Below are 14,754 nucleotides of genomic sequence, written 5' to 3'. Positions count from 1 at the left end.
GATTGGTACTCTGTGTAATCTACTTTGCACAAATTCCTCACCAAACTAAATTTATCCCAAGATGAGAAAACGAGCAAGTGGACTGAGAGTGAGATGTCCTGGCATCAATACAATAATACAGCAGGCACTGGCCTGCTGGGTGTTTCACAGGATGCTTGACCCTCCTAGTCTATAAAAGACGGGTCAGGTCCTTCAAATCCTTCAAAATGCTAAGTTCGATTCTCAATGGACCAAAGGCAAACAGTTGGTGATTTTTACTAGGGTCAGTATGTCCATAGCTATACAGGTGTGTGTGTGTGTGTGTGTGTGTGTGTGTGTTTGTGTCGGGGGGGAGGGTCTTGGTGTCTTAGTTTGCTTGCCTGCTATAACAAAATACTTTAGACTGGGTAATTTATGAACAATGGATATGTATTCCTCACAGTTCTGGGGAGGCTGGGGAGTCCACGATCCAGCGACCAGCACATTGGGTGTCTGGTGAGGGCCCGTTCCTCACAGATGGAGCCTCCCATGTGTCCTCACGTGGCAGAAGGGACGAACGAGCTCCCTCAGGCCTCTTTCAGGGGGCTGCAATCTCATTAGCCAGGGCAGAGCCCTCATAAGCTAATCACCTCCCAAAGGCCCCACTCGTAATACTGGAGATCAGGTTTCAACATGTGATTTTTGAGAGGGCACACACATTCAGGCCATGTAACTTGGATAAAGATCTTAGATGCATTACAGTTCAATATACGTTTTCAGTTTTAATGGTTAGTGACATCATGGATGTAAGTAATAGGAAGCAATTCAAGTAAAGCAGACAACAATTTTGTTTTTGGTTTATTTTTATGTTGTTGTTTGTTTAAAGCAGAGCATTGTTTAGATTTTCAGTAATAGATAAAAGGAGAAAACAAGCTAATTATAAACTCTTCTTAAGTTTTTTAGTCCCTTCAAGACAAGAATCTCTGAATCCTGAGATACATAATAATACTTCAAAAATGGTTAAAATAGGAATGGACGACAGGATGAATGGATGATTACAAGGATAATAAATGAATGGAAGGATAGGAGAATAGATGAATGGATGGATGGACAGATAGAATAGATGGATTGATAGACTAATAAATTGATGAATGATAAATAGAAAAATGGATGGATGGATGGATGGATGGATAGAAGGTAGGATGGATGGATGGATGGATGGATGGATGGATAGACTAGACTGATGGATGGATTAATAGAAGAATGGGTGGATGGATGGGTGGATGGATAGAAGGTGGGATGGATGGATGGATAGATTGATGGATTAATAGAAGAACTGATGGATGGATGAGTGTATAATAGAATAGGTGAAAGGGTGGATGGATAGAACAATAGATGGATTGATAGAGTAATAGATTGATGGATGATAAATAGAAGAATGAACGGATGGATGGATGGTGGATGAATAGAAGGAGGATGGATGGATGGATGGACTAGATTGATGGATGGATTAATAGAAGAATAGATGAATGGATGAATGTATAGTAGAATAGGTGAATGGATGGATGGATAGAAGAATAGGTGGATTGATAGAGTAATAGATTGATGGATGATAAATAGAAGAATGGATGGATGGATGGATGGGGGGTGGATGGATGGATAGAAGGAGGAATGGATGGATAGATAGACTAGACTGATGGATAGATTAATAGAAGAATAGATGGATGGATGAATGTATAGTAGAATAGGTAAATGAATGGATGGATAGAAGAATAGAGAGACGGATCAATGGAGGGATGGATGGATGGATGGATGGACGAATGGAAGAATAGGTAGATGATGGAGGGCAGGAGGGAAGGCTGAACAGTGACAAATTAGAAGAGAGTGAAACTCATATGACTTAGTTGACTTAGTGGCATCTTTAAAATGGAAAGGAAATTTACACTGAATCTAGTCATGAAAGTAGTGTTAATGTACTTAGCAATACTTCTTAAAGCATGACCGACACAGTACATAGGTTTAAAAAAGGCATTGGGACGCTGGTCAAAAATGCAGACTCCTAGGCTCCTCCTTAGATCTTCTAACTTTGAATCATGAAGGCGGAGTCCCAGGAATGCATGCTTTTACAAGCTCCCTATGCATCCCGAAGCTGAAAATCACTCACAAATAGTGTTACAAAATCAAGGAAATAAGGCATCTTGTTTATTATGTTTTTCAATTTCTATGCCTGTGGAATCACTAAGAGGAGAAAATGAGGGAAAAAGAAGGCTCTCCGTGGGGATGACACCATATAAACACGGAGTAAAACAAACAAGACTCGGACTGGTTACCTGAGGACAGCGTGAACAAACCACTTCCACTACAGCACAGGGACTGTGCCTCTCAGCCTGAAGATACTTCTGTGCAATCATTTCAGTATTATATTAGTAATGTCTGACACCTCCATATGGGGTAATAGTGAATAATTTTATTAAATGATGCTTTCTTTGACATAAAATGCATCTTGGACATTTTAATACAATATGAATGGAAATTACACAGGAATATCACAGCCTGTTCCCATCAGTAACACCATAACGTAGCTGGGAAGAAGGCAGTTAATTCTTATGTAGCAGGGCATGCATGTCATACATGGGAAATGTATCTCAATACAAACGCCTCGGGGCTTAGCATATTTTGTGCATTTAAATAAAAAAAAGGCATAGGTGTATGTTCAGTATAAATCACTGGAATTACAGTGTGGCTTATGGACTCGTTGCATTTCCGAAATAGAGTCCCTGAAGCTAATGACTTTAATTTAACACCAGCATGTGTGATTCAAGCTGTAGTTTAAATATTTATCCTGACACATTCGTGGATGCACAATAGGTGCATTAACTCTGGGTCATTCTCCATGAGACAAGCACGGGGACAGGAATGCATTTATTAAACCCCCATATCTGCATAGTTTTCATTTCCTCTCTTGCTTGGTCTAAACGGCAGCCGGGTCCCACCCTGCTGAAATATCATGTCAATGGTGACAATGTAGAGGGTCAGATATTATTTCATTATGTAACGTTGCTGGAGATCACAAGGCACATATCCATTTTGAAAATGGGATGCTGCTTCTCAGAGCCTGTTATGAAACAGACTTCACGCTGAAGCTTTTAAAAGATTAGAAGATAGGTGCATTGGAAGCAGAAGATGTTCTATGCGGTATTCCCATCCAAACGCCCAATGCGCAGGGCAGTAAAAGACGTTTCCTCTCTCTGAATCTCTCAAGCTGTCCTCATGTTTCAAATGCATAGTAATTTATTTGGGGCAATTAACTCTCTGCGTCTGTTTCTCTGTTTGTAAAACAGCAGTCATACCTATTTCCAAGGCCAATGAATATTTACCGGGTGTAGCTGGCTGCTGCCACCGTGTCCCTCGTCCATGCTAGTTGATTGATACCCAGTGGATTGTTAAATATTTTTAGTATCACTCCTGCCTATCTCAAACCATTGTTTAAATCAAATGAAATCATGATCACCACCATTTATTGAGCAGGCATTGTTCAATACATTGGAAAACTTATAAACTAAGTCCTTCAATGATATTACCATATCCAGTTAACCCAACTTTGGAGATGAGCAAATGGGACCCAGGTGCCCTCCTCCTAGGTGGCAGCATGGGCCAGAGCCTGGGATTGCCGCCCTGGCACTCATGCTGTGCCTCCTCACCTAGGCTCTCTTCTCACCCACCACCTTTGAAATCCTCAACAATTTCCCGGTCCATAAGTTCATTTCCTTCTTCGAATACCTAGGTCAAAGATATTCTCCACATCTGGATGCTCTCTTTAATTTTCTCTAACTCTGAATGGTTAGCACAAGAGGCCTGTCAGCCAGGCCTCATTCCTGTACAGATATCCCCAATTGACAATGGTTTGACTTAGGATTTTTCCATTTGATGATGGTGAGAAAGTGAAACCCATTCAGCAGAGTCTCTACTTTGAGGACCCACACAACCATTCCGTTTTTCACTGAGTACAGCCAATAAATTTCATGAGATATTCAACACTTTATTATAAGACAGGCTTCGTGTTAGAGCCTTTTGCCCATTCGTAGGCTAGTGTGAATGTCCTGAGCGTGTGTAAGGTAGGCTGGGCTCAGTTACGATGTTCAGTGGGTTAGGAGTAGTAAATGGATTTTTGACTTACAGTATTTTCAATTTATAATGTGTTTATTGGGAGATAACCCCATCAGTCAAGAAGAATCTGTATTGTGATAAAAGTTTATTTTTCACTTTTAAATCAGTAAGGAGTATTATGAAATTACTAACAAACAGTCAAACAAAACGGTAAAACACAAATGTAGTCTGTGGCTGCATTTACTGAAAGCTGGAGGCTGGTGTCTCCCTCGGCACTGGAGAGACCCGCCCAGAGTCCTCTCACCCCTGGGGATGACATTTTCACAGGCTAACTGGACTTGCCAAGAGTGGACAGCAGAGATTCTGGAAGATCTAGAAATGCAAACACACAGCACACCATGAAGGACTGAATGGACCCAGGCTGGAGAGGGAAGGATTTCAGAGGCACCATGATGGCAAATTCTTCCCACCACAGAGGAAGGGAATTTGACTTATAAGGCTCTGGGCTGGGGGCTGGGGAAGCAGAGTTACTTCATAAATGGGATCACAGCCAGGTAAGTTTGGGACTAATGTAAGTTCAAATTTTCAAAAGCAAAAAAGAGAAAGACTTTTACATTGAAACATGTTTTTTATGGCCTGGAGAGTTTTCTGTCCCTGGACTTGATTAAGTCCAGGCCAGCCAAGTACTTAACAGAGTGTTGTAGGGCATAGTCAAGCCTTTGATCTGTGTTTGGGTTCTATGGCCTCCCAATCTCGAGATCCCAGGAATCTAAACTGTGAGCAAAGAAAGATACTAATCTTTTCAACTTGATATCTTATCCTCAAGATCTGCCATCCGTTAAAAGTTTTACATTAACTCGTTGAGTTATGAATGGCCATTGGGAAGGGACTGTTGGTCATCGGTCATTTTATCATGGGGAGAAGAGCAGCTGTTCGTTCATCCGAAGGTTACCTAGCAAGCACCCACAAGGTGCCACGCACGGCTCTGGTCCCTTGGATGATATCATTGATCAAAACAAACATCCCTGCTCCTGTGGGAACTACATTCTATCAGGAGGCCACAGACCAAAAGCAATGGACGTGAAGAACAAATAAATTATGTGGTCACGAGAAAGGAGGAGTCACGAGAAAGGTCAGGAGTCGGATGCGTGGGGGTGGGGGCCAAGCAGGCTGGGTTTGTCCGGGATGGGGAAGCTCTTCTGCAGGGTGCTCTGTGGACAGCTGAGACCCGCTGCACTTTCAGACTCCCCTGGCCGTGCAGCTCAACTCTCTCTGTCCCTGATTATGAGTAGTTTAAATAAAGAGCAAAACGGATAGGCTGGAATTTCACTTTGGTTGCTGTTGGATTGTATCCCCATGAGTATGCTGTGGGTTAGAGGGTAACCAGCAGCATCCAAGGCACACATTTCAGTAGACGGCAGAAAAGGAGGAGAAAGAATGTTGAGAAACTCACACATGGATAGATGCACCTTGTCTAGGAAGGAGCTGCATTGCAATTTTCTTAGCGCCCCATTCACGGAGATCAGTTTTCATAAGAGAATGAAAAGATACAGTCAACATGGAACCTGGGCAGGGCAAACCAGCTCCACACGTCGGGAAGTAGTTTGGTGCTATGCATCTAATGCTATAGAAACATGTTAGATCCTTTGACCTTTTCATCTTCATCTTTTTTGTTTTTAGACAGGGTCTCGCTCTGCCACCCAGGCTGGAGTGCAGTGGCACGATCTCTGCTCACTGCAGCCTCAACTTCCCAGGTTCAAAGGATCCTTCTGCCTCAGCCTCCCAAGTAGCTGGGACTACACACACGCGTCACTACGGCCAGCTAGTTTTTGTATTTTCTGCAGAGATGGGTTTTCGCCATATTGCCCAGGATGATCTGGAACTGGATTCAAGTTATCTGCCTGCCTCAGCCTCCCAAAGTGCTAGGATTACAGGTGTGCGCCACTGTGCCCAGCCTTTATCTTCATTTTTAAGTACTTGAACTGTTTTATACATTTTTATCATTACAAGAGGAATAACTACCTATAAATAATTGAAACAACACAAAAGAATAAAATAAAATAGACTCATGGTTATAGAATAAAATAGACTCATGGTTATGACTGTTTTGTTATGTCCTCCAAGATTCAGAGATAGATGGATTGTGTGTGTGTGTGTGTCTGCATGGGTGTAAATACCCATATATGTATGTATGTCTAATTGTTTATAGTGTGGGTGTGTATAACAGTATATAACAATATGTATGACAATTAGAAATGTATTGTTACTTTAACAATAAAAGGGTTCATACTTGTCACTTCAAAATATGTTGTGATCATCTGTACGTTTCAGTACAGCAAAATTCCATCTCATTTTTATTAGCAACAGTACAAAATTCCAGTATAGACAAAAGTACATTTCTCTAACCTCTTTTTGATGAACCAAATGTTCACTATTTTAAAATTCTGTAAAAAAATCATTATATACAAATCTATTGAAAATAGACTCAATGCCTGCGTTGAGTGTTTTTAAAGATAAATTCTTATAGAATCACCATGTCACAAAGTATGTATGTTTAAAATTTTGATAGATACTGTTCATTTTCCTCCAGAAAATGGTGTTACATAACAGGATGTACCTATTCATTCATATCTTCACCAAAAAAGGAATATGAATCCTTCCGTCTTTGCCCATCTGACAGGTGAAAATAATCATCTCATTCTTCTAATTTGTATTTATTTCTTTATTGTTAAAGCTCGTCCCCTTTCATGCGTACGTTGGCCACTTGCCTGTCTGTTTCTAGGAACTGATTGTTCATACGTTTTGCATAGTTCTTCCTTAGGTTGACTTTTCCTTGTAGACTTTTTCGCCTTTCTGTATTAGAGAGGTTAACAGTTTATCTCTTGGATATGTTAAACATATTTCCCCCATTTGCCATGTATGATATCTTTGGCCAAATCATTTATTTTCTTTTTGGAGGGGCTGGGGTGGGGTGAGAGGTCTTGGTCTTATGCTAAAACAACCACAGTAAAACCTTCTCCACTCCCCAAATTCAAGAATTTTCTCTAGTTTGTATTTTTATTTTCTGACATAAGTACTTTTACTCCACCCATAATTTACAAGGCAAGAGCCAGCTTTTCCTCCTAAAGATCATTCAACGTCTCACTAACATTTGTTGTATAATTGAGGTTGGCCCCTTTGATCTGAAATATCATCTTTACCATACATTTCTAAGATTCCAATACGGGCACGGATTTATTTCTGGCCTTTTTATTTTGTTCAAAAAATCACTGGTCTCCCTATCCATTAGACATGTACATTTACAGCTAACCAACCAAGCAGGACACTGGTGGCCTTCACTCTTTTTTTCCAAATTCTCTTAGTTCCCATGGGACACTTTTACTTTTTTTATTTTTTATTTTTTTTCCTTTTTGAGATGGACTCTCGCTCTGTCGCCCAGGCTGGAGTGTAGTGTCACGATCTCGGCTCATGGCAACCTCCGCCTCCAAGGTTCAAGCAATTCTCCTGCCTTGGCCTCCCAAGTAGCTGGGATTACAGGCGCCCACCACAACACCTGGCTAATTTTTTTTGTATTTTTAGTAGAGACGGGGGTTTCACCATATTGGCCAGACTGGTCTTGAACTCCTGACCTTGTGATCCGCCAGCCTCAGCCTCCCAAAGTGCTGGGATTACAGGTGTGAGCCACCACGCCCAGCTGACACTTTCACTTTTTAATTTTTAACATCATCATTTTGTTTAATGCATGTACCTTTCTCATTGTGTTAAATGTTGGATGTGATATAGTCTTTATTGCTATTGTTAATAATTGTATATAGAAAATAAAAATTTTTAAGTCCATATGCGTGCAAAAAGAAAATGTGATTTTTAAACATTAGCAACTTTTTTGAACACAATACTATTTTTTTGGTAAGATATTGGTAAGATAGGACTTTTCTAAGTTTATAATCATATCATCTATTCATAAAGATAACATTAGCTTTTACCTTTCAGTATTTTCATATTATTTTTTCTTATAGTAATAATTGAATCTCCAAAATAGATAAAGATAATACAGTAGGCAGTGTTGTCTGCTTCTCTCTCAAGTCTTCAGTCACTTTCTACAAATTTCCTTCTAATTTTCATTAATAAGGCTCTTCATCAGGAATGGCTGTTGAATTTTTAATTGTGATTTTAATGTCTATCTAAATGATCCTAACATTTGTCTTCTTTAATCTACACATGTAGGAAATTGCTTTTTTTTTTTTTTTTTTTTTTTTGAGATGGAGTCTCGCTCTGTCACCCAGGCTGGAGTGCAGTAGCATGATCTCAGCTCACTGCAAGCTCTGCCTCTCAGGTTCACCCCACTCTCCTGCCTCAGCCTCCTGAGTAGCTGGGACTACAGGCACCTGCCACCATGCCCAGCTAATTTTTTGTACTTTTAGTAGAGACAGGGTTTCACCGTGTTAGCCAGGATGGTCTCGATCTCTTGACCTCGTGATCCGCCCACCTTGGCCTCCCAAAGTGCTGGGATTACAGGCTTGAGCTACCACACCCGGCCAGGAAATTACTTTTGCTTTTCTAGAATAAAACCTGCCTGCTTGTGGTATATTTTTTAATACATTTCATTTGGCTAATATTGTTAAATTAAATTTTTGCATTAATTTTCATAAGTGATACTGGTCCAAAGTCTCTCTCTCTCTCTCTCTCTCTCTCTGTATTTCTGCTTGTTTTAATCTTTTCAGTTTAAAGGTTAATGTTTTTAGCATGAGGATCAGCATGTCCTTGTAAAGTGAATGTTGTGTTCTGGAAGTGTACCCTAGGAATTATTACTTGTTCCTTGGTTTTATAGAATTTCCTTTTAAAACTACTGGGTTTTAAACAACCCCATCAAAAAGTGGGCAAAGGATATGAACAGACACTTCTCTCTCAAAAGAAGACATTTATACAGCCAACAGACACATAAAAAAATGCTCATCATCACTCGCCATCAGAGAAATGCAAATCAAAACCATAATGAGATATCATCTCACACCAGTTAGAATGGCAATCATTAAAAAGTCAGGAAACAACAGGTGCTGGAGAGGATGTGGAGAAATAGGAACACTTTGGAGATGTGGATGTGGAGAAATAGGAACACTGTTGGTGGGACTGTAAACTAGTTCAAACATTGTGGAAGACAGTGTGGCGATTCCTCAAGAATCTAGAACTAGATGTACCATTTGACCCAGCCACCCCACTACTGGGTATATACCCAAAGGATTATAAATCATGCTGCTATAAAGACACATGCACATATATGTTTATTGCGGCACTATTCACAGTAGCAAAGACTTGGAATCAACCCAAATGTCTATCAGTGACAGACTGGATTAAGAAAATGTAGCACATATACACCATGGAATACTATGCAGCCATAAAAAAGGATGAGTTTGTGTCCTTTGTGGGGACACGGATGCAGCTGGAAACCATCATTCTCAGCAAACTATCACAAGAACAGAAAACCAAACACCACATGTTCTCACTCATAGGTGGGAACTGAACAATGAGATCACTTGGACACAGGAAGGGGAACATCACACACCGGGACCTATTGTGGGGAGAGGGGAGGGGGGAGGGATAGCATTAGGAGATATACCTAATGTAAACGACGAGTTAATGGGTGCAGCACACCAACATGGCACGTGTATACATATGTAACAAATCTGCATGTTGTGCACATGTACTCTAGAACTTAAAGTATAAAAAAAAAAACTACTGGGTTTTAATGACACCTTTTAGATTTTGCTTATGGCTACGATAATTTGTTACATTTATCCTAAAGAAATAATGAGAAAATATACAATGTAAAGATGCTCACTGAAGAATTCTCATTTTTGGTGAAAAATTGGAGCAAGTTCAATGTCCCATGAAAGGGGAGGAGCCAGGCAAATTGGGAGTCACTATTAGGTGAGCCTGCAATGGTTACAATAAAACACGTGGGAAGTACATGGTAACACAAAGGATTTAGGAGCTAAAAGTGAATGTGTAGTATTATTTTAATTCTGTAAAGCATGTAAATGTGAAAAAGAAGGGTGTCTGTGAAGGATTTTATGGGGTTATAGTTTCTTTCTTTTTAAAAAATGCCCACGCTTTCTTTTCTTTTTAATTTTTAATTTTTCTGGGGACATAGGAGGTGCATATATTTATAGGGTACATGAGAGATTTTGATACGGGTATGCAATGCATAATAATCACATCAGGGTAAACGGGGTAATATCCGCCACCTCAAGCATTTATCTTTTCTGTTACAATCCAATTACACTATTGCAGTTATTTTAAAATGTACAATTAAGTTATTCTTGACTATATTCCCTTTGTTGTGCTATCACATACTGTTTTATCAATTCTTTTTATTTTTTGTATCCACTAACCATCCCTACTTCTCCCTACCCCCACCCCCTTACCCTCCTTCCCAGCCTCTGGGAACCATCCTTCTACTCTCTATATCTATCAGTTCAATTGTTTTGATTTTTAGATCCCACAAATAAGTGAGAACATGCAATACATGTGTTTATATGCTTGGCTTATTTCACTTAACATAATGCCCTCCAGTTTCTCCCATGTTGGTGCAAATAACTGGATCTCACTCCTTTTTATGGCTGAATAGTACTCCATTGTGTATATGGACCATATTTTCTTTATCCATTCATCTGCTGATGGACACTTCATCTGCTTCCAATTTTTAGCTATTGTGAATAGCACTGCAATAAACATGAGAGTGCAGATTATCTCTTTGATATACTGATTTCCTTTCTTTTGGGTATATACCTAGTAGTGAGTTTGCTGGATCACATGGTACATTTATTTGTTTTTCGAGGAATTTTCAAACTTGTCCGCATAGTCGTTGTGCAAATTTGCATTTCCGTCAGTCCACATCGTCACCAGCATTTGTTATCGCCTATCTTTTGGATAAAAGCTGAAAAAAGCTTGAGCTTTTCATGATGTGGTCCTGTCTATAACAGCAAGGACTTGGGAGTCAGCTGCCTGGGTTTTATTCTGGCTCCACTCTCTACAACAGGGGTGTCCAAACTTTTGGCTTCCCTGGGCCACACTGGAAGAAGAAGAATTGTCTTGGACCACTGTAAAATACTCTGATGATAGCTGATGAGCTTTTAAAAAATCACAAAAAAGCCGTAATGTTTTAAGAAAGTTTACAAATTTGTGTTCGGCTGCACTCAAAGCCCTCCCAGGCCACACGTGGCCTGCAGTGTGGGCTGGGCAAGTTTGCCCTACAAGCTTTATGACTGTGGGCAAATCCATGGCCCCTCTGTGCCTCAGTTTCCTCATCTATCAGCAGTGGAGATCAAACACCCCAATATATTTATATAAACACACAGAAGAGTTTCTGGCATGTAGCAAATATCATGTTAAGTGTTTGCAAGTTTTAGTAAAAACATTAAATGATTGAACAATGTTAATTATTTTCTTCATTAAATGCATCCCATAAAAACTCCTGCTTCAATAATTGCTTCCTGCTATTTCTTCACTAAAAGCAGAAACATATTAAAAGACAAGATCGGCCGGGCGCGGTGGCTCAAGCCTGTAATCCCAGCACTTTGGGAGGCCGAGACGGGCGGATCACGAGGTCAGGAGATCGAGACCATCCTGGCTAATACGGTGAAACCCTGTCTCTACTTAAAAATACAAAAAACTAGCCGGGCGACGAGGCGGGCGCCTGTAGTCCCAGCTACTCGGGAGGCTGAGGCAGGAGAATGGTGTAAACCCGGGAGGCGGAGCTTGCAGTGAGCTGAGATCCGGCCACTGCACTCCAGCCTGGGTGGCAGAGCAAGACTCCGTCTCAAAAAAAAAAAAAAAAAAGACAAGATCAAGTTAAGAAATATGAACAGACAAGATTTCATCAAGCAGGACACGTCTTTTCTAAAGAAATTATCTTCTCTAAAGCAAAAGTCTCTTGCATAAGGCCCTGGCACGGGGAAGGTTCAGAGGGAAGATGGCAGGAGTGTGGTCTATGGTCAGGAAAGAGGAAATGCACTAAGAATAAGTCTCTGTTTTAGCTGGGCGTGGTAGCTCACACCTGTGATCCCAGCACTTTGGGAGGCCAAGGCGCACACATCACAAGGTCAGGAGATCGAGACCATCCTGGATAACAAGATGAAACCTTGTCTCTACTAAAAATACAAAAAATTAGCCAGGCGTGGTGTTGGGCACCTGTAGTCCCAGCTACTTGGGAGGCTGAGACGGGAGAATGGCGTGAACACGGGAGGCGGAGGTTGCAGTGAGCCGAGATCACGCCACTGCACTCCAGCCTGGGTGAAAGAGCGAGACTCCGTCTCAAAAAATAAAAAAAAATTAAAATAAGTCTCTGTTTTTTGAAAAGCCAAGTCTTGGCAAAAATGCACGGGTGAGGCTCATTGCAGTGGCTCACAACTGTAATCCTAGCACTTTGGGAGGCCAAGGTGGGTGGATCACAAGGTCAGGAGTTCAAGACCAGCCTGGCCAATATGGTAAAACCCTATCTCTATAAAAAAAAAAATACAAAAATTAACCGGGCATGGTGGTGCACTCCTGTAGTCCCAGCTACTCAGAAGGCTGAGGCAGGAGAATCACTTCAATTTGGGAGGCGGAGGTTGCAGTGACCTGAGATCATGCCCCTGCAGTCCAGCCTGGGCAACAGAGTGAGACTCCGTCTCAAAAAAGAAAAAAAAAAAAATGCACAGGTAGAGTTTTTGATCTGTTAATATCTTTCCCACATTTTGCTCCCAAACAGGCTGCATCTTTCTTTTGTATTTATTTCACCATCTTGATGGGAAAGAGTATTTCCAATTCCTGGGGCACAGATCAAATTTTAAAAATGATCATGAACAGTTTCACTGCCCTTTAAATCACTGAATCAGGGGATGGAGCTCCCAAGCATGTTAATTTGGCCACCGTTGTGTTCTGGAGGCTGCCGAGTCAGACACGGAGGTGCGTGCGGAGTCTGTCTATGATCGTTATTTCTGTTTGGTCAGCCGGATTTCAAAGCTCAGCATTACCGGTCTGTGTGTTCTAGGTGGCCTGTGCTGCTTGTGAGCCATAGCGGTTCTGATGCAATTGCTTTCTGTTTCCTTGATTCCCAGTGAGAAAGCTTTCTCTCTCTTTGATGGAAAGTATCTGGCTCTGGAATCTGAAGATCCTAGCTCCCACTGTCATCGTGGTTTCTTCTTATCCTTGGACGGGATTTACACACAGGGCCCAGGGCAGCCGGGCTCTAAGACCCCAAGGCTACCTCCTGAGACGAATGGAGTCATTTTTGTCTTGCAATACATTTCCTGTTTACCTAAGTGGCTTTTAAGTGAACCTCTGTGGAAAAACAGTAGTAACACCTGCCTTTTGTATCGCCCGACTGTGCTCCTTGCAGGCTTCATTAAGTTAATCTTCAAAACATCTAGGAGAATAAACGGCCCTTTCCATTTTATAGACAGATAAACACATCCAGAAAAGTGCAGGGAAGCATCATCACTAGGGGACATCTTTAGTAAGCACCTGATAAGGACATCCCCAGCAAGAGTTAAAACAGGACTCTTAACTTCTGCCGCTTTCCAGCCAAGACACCTCACAGCACACAGTGGGTGAATCAAACAAAAATGAGGAATACATTCAGGGCTCCCGTCTACCTCGCAAAGGAGTCACGCGGACTTTGAGGGACACAGGGATTCACTGCAGTGGTCATCGTAGGGGAGACCCCATTGTAAGAGGGAGTGGTCTGCAAGGGGCAGAGGAAACGGCCCAGAGGGGGCGGGGGGTGGCTGGTTTGCTTCCATTTGTGTCAGCCTGGGAGGCAGGGGAGTGTCTCCCTAAAATGAGATACTCTGGTGGCTTATCTTTCTGCACTGAGAGTGGGATTGTTTCAGAGATTAGGCTGATGGGCTAGAAGCCCCCGTCCTTCTGGGAAAGCGTCCCTGCCACAACGGCAGCTGAAACCCCAGAGTTTATCTATGTTGGAGTCTTAGCACTGATGCAAACGCTTAATGAAACTAACTAAGGGCAGGAGATCCAGGGCACGGGTTCAGTTGAGGAAACAGGGGATGAGGGGGATGAGGAGAAGCTCATTCCAACCCAAGGAGTGGCCTTCACCACAGCCCAAGACAGCAGTGAGGGCAGAACCCGGCACCTGCGACCAAAAGCATTTCCCTAGGACACATTTCCACATTCATGGAATGAGGGGTCTGATTCCAGTTCTCTGTGTTCTCAAAATCCTAAATTCTATGAGTCTTGTCCGGGAAAAGCACATGAGAATGCCGGGTGCTCAGACAGGCGCCAACAGGTGTTTTCACGTGATGGTCTCTGGGACTCTTTGTAGGGAGAGCACCGTCCATCCCTTGGCAACTACTGAAGAGGGAGACGAAAAGAGACACTCTGTTCAGAAGGCTAGTCCAACAGAAGGGTGCAGAGTGGTTAGAAGAGAAACTGAGGCAGACACAATGGCCCTCAGAGCAGTCAGTAGGAAGGTGTATGACACAGTGAGACAGGGAGTCGGGTGGGCCCAGAACAAAGGCGGTAGATGCCAGGAATATGAACCGCCAGCTGGCTGGGAATGTCACAAGGGGGGCCTGGACCCGAGCTTGTTACAGTTGTAAATCTGAGACACTGAGACATAGGGTGATGTTTGCAGCTGAGAATTTAATGGAGAAGTGGTTTAAAAATAGGCAATACTGGCCGGGCGCGGTGGCT

This window comes from Trachypithecus francoisi, unplaced genomic scaffold (genome assembly GCF_009764315.1).
Source record: "Trachypithecus francoisi isolate TF-2019V2 unplaced genomic scaffold, Tfra_2.0 Contig01474, whole genome shotgun sequence".
NCBI lineage: Eukaryota > Metazoa > Chordata > Mammalia > Primates > Cercopithecidae > Trachypithecus > Trachypithecus francoisi.
The sequence above is the reverse complement of the archived record's forward strand: the minus strand, read 5'-3'. Positions refer to the sequence as shown.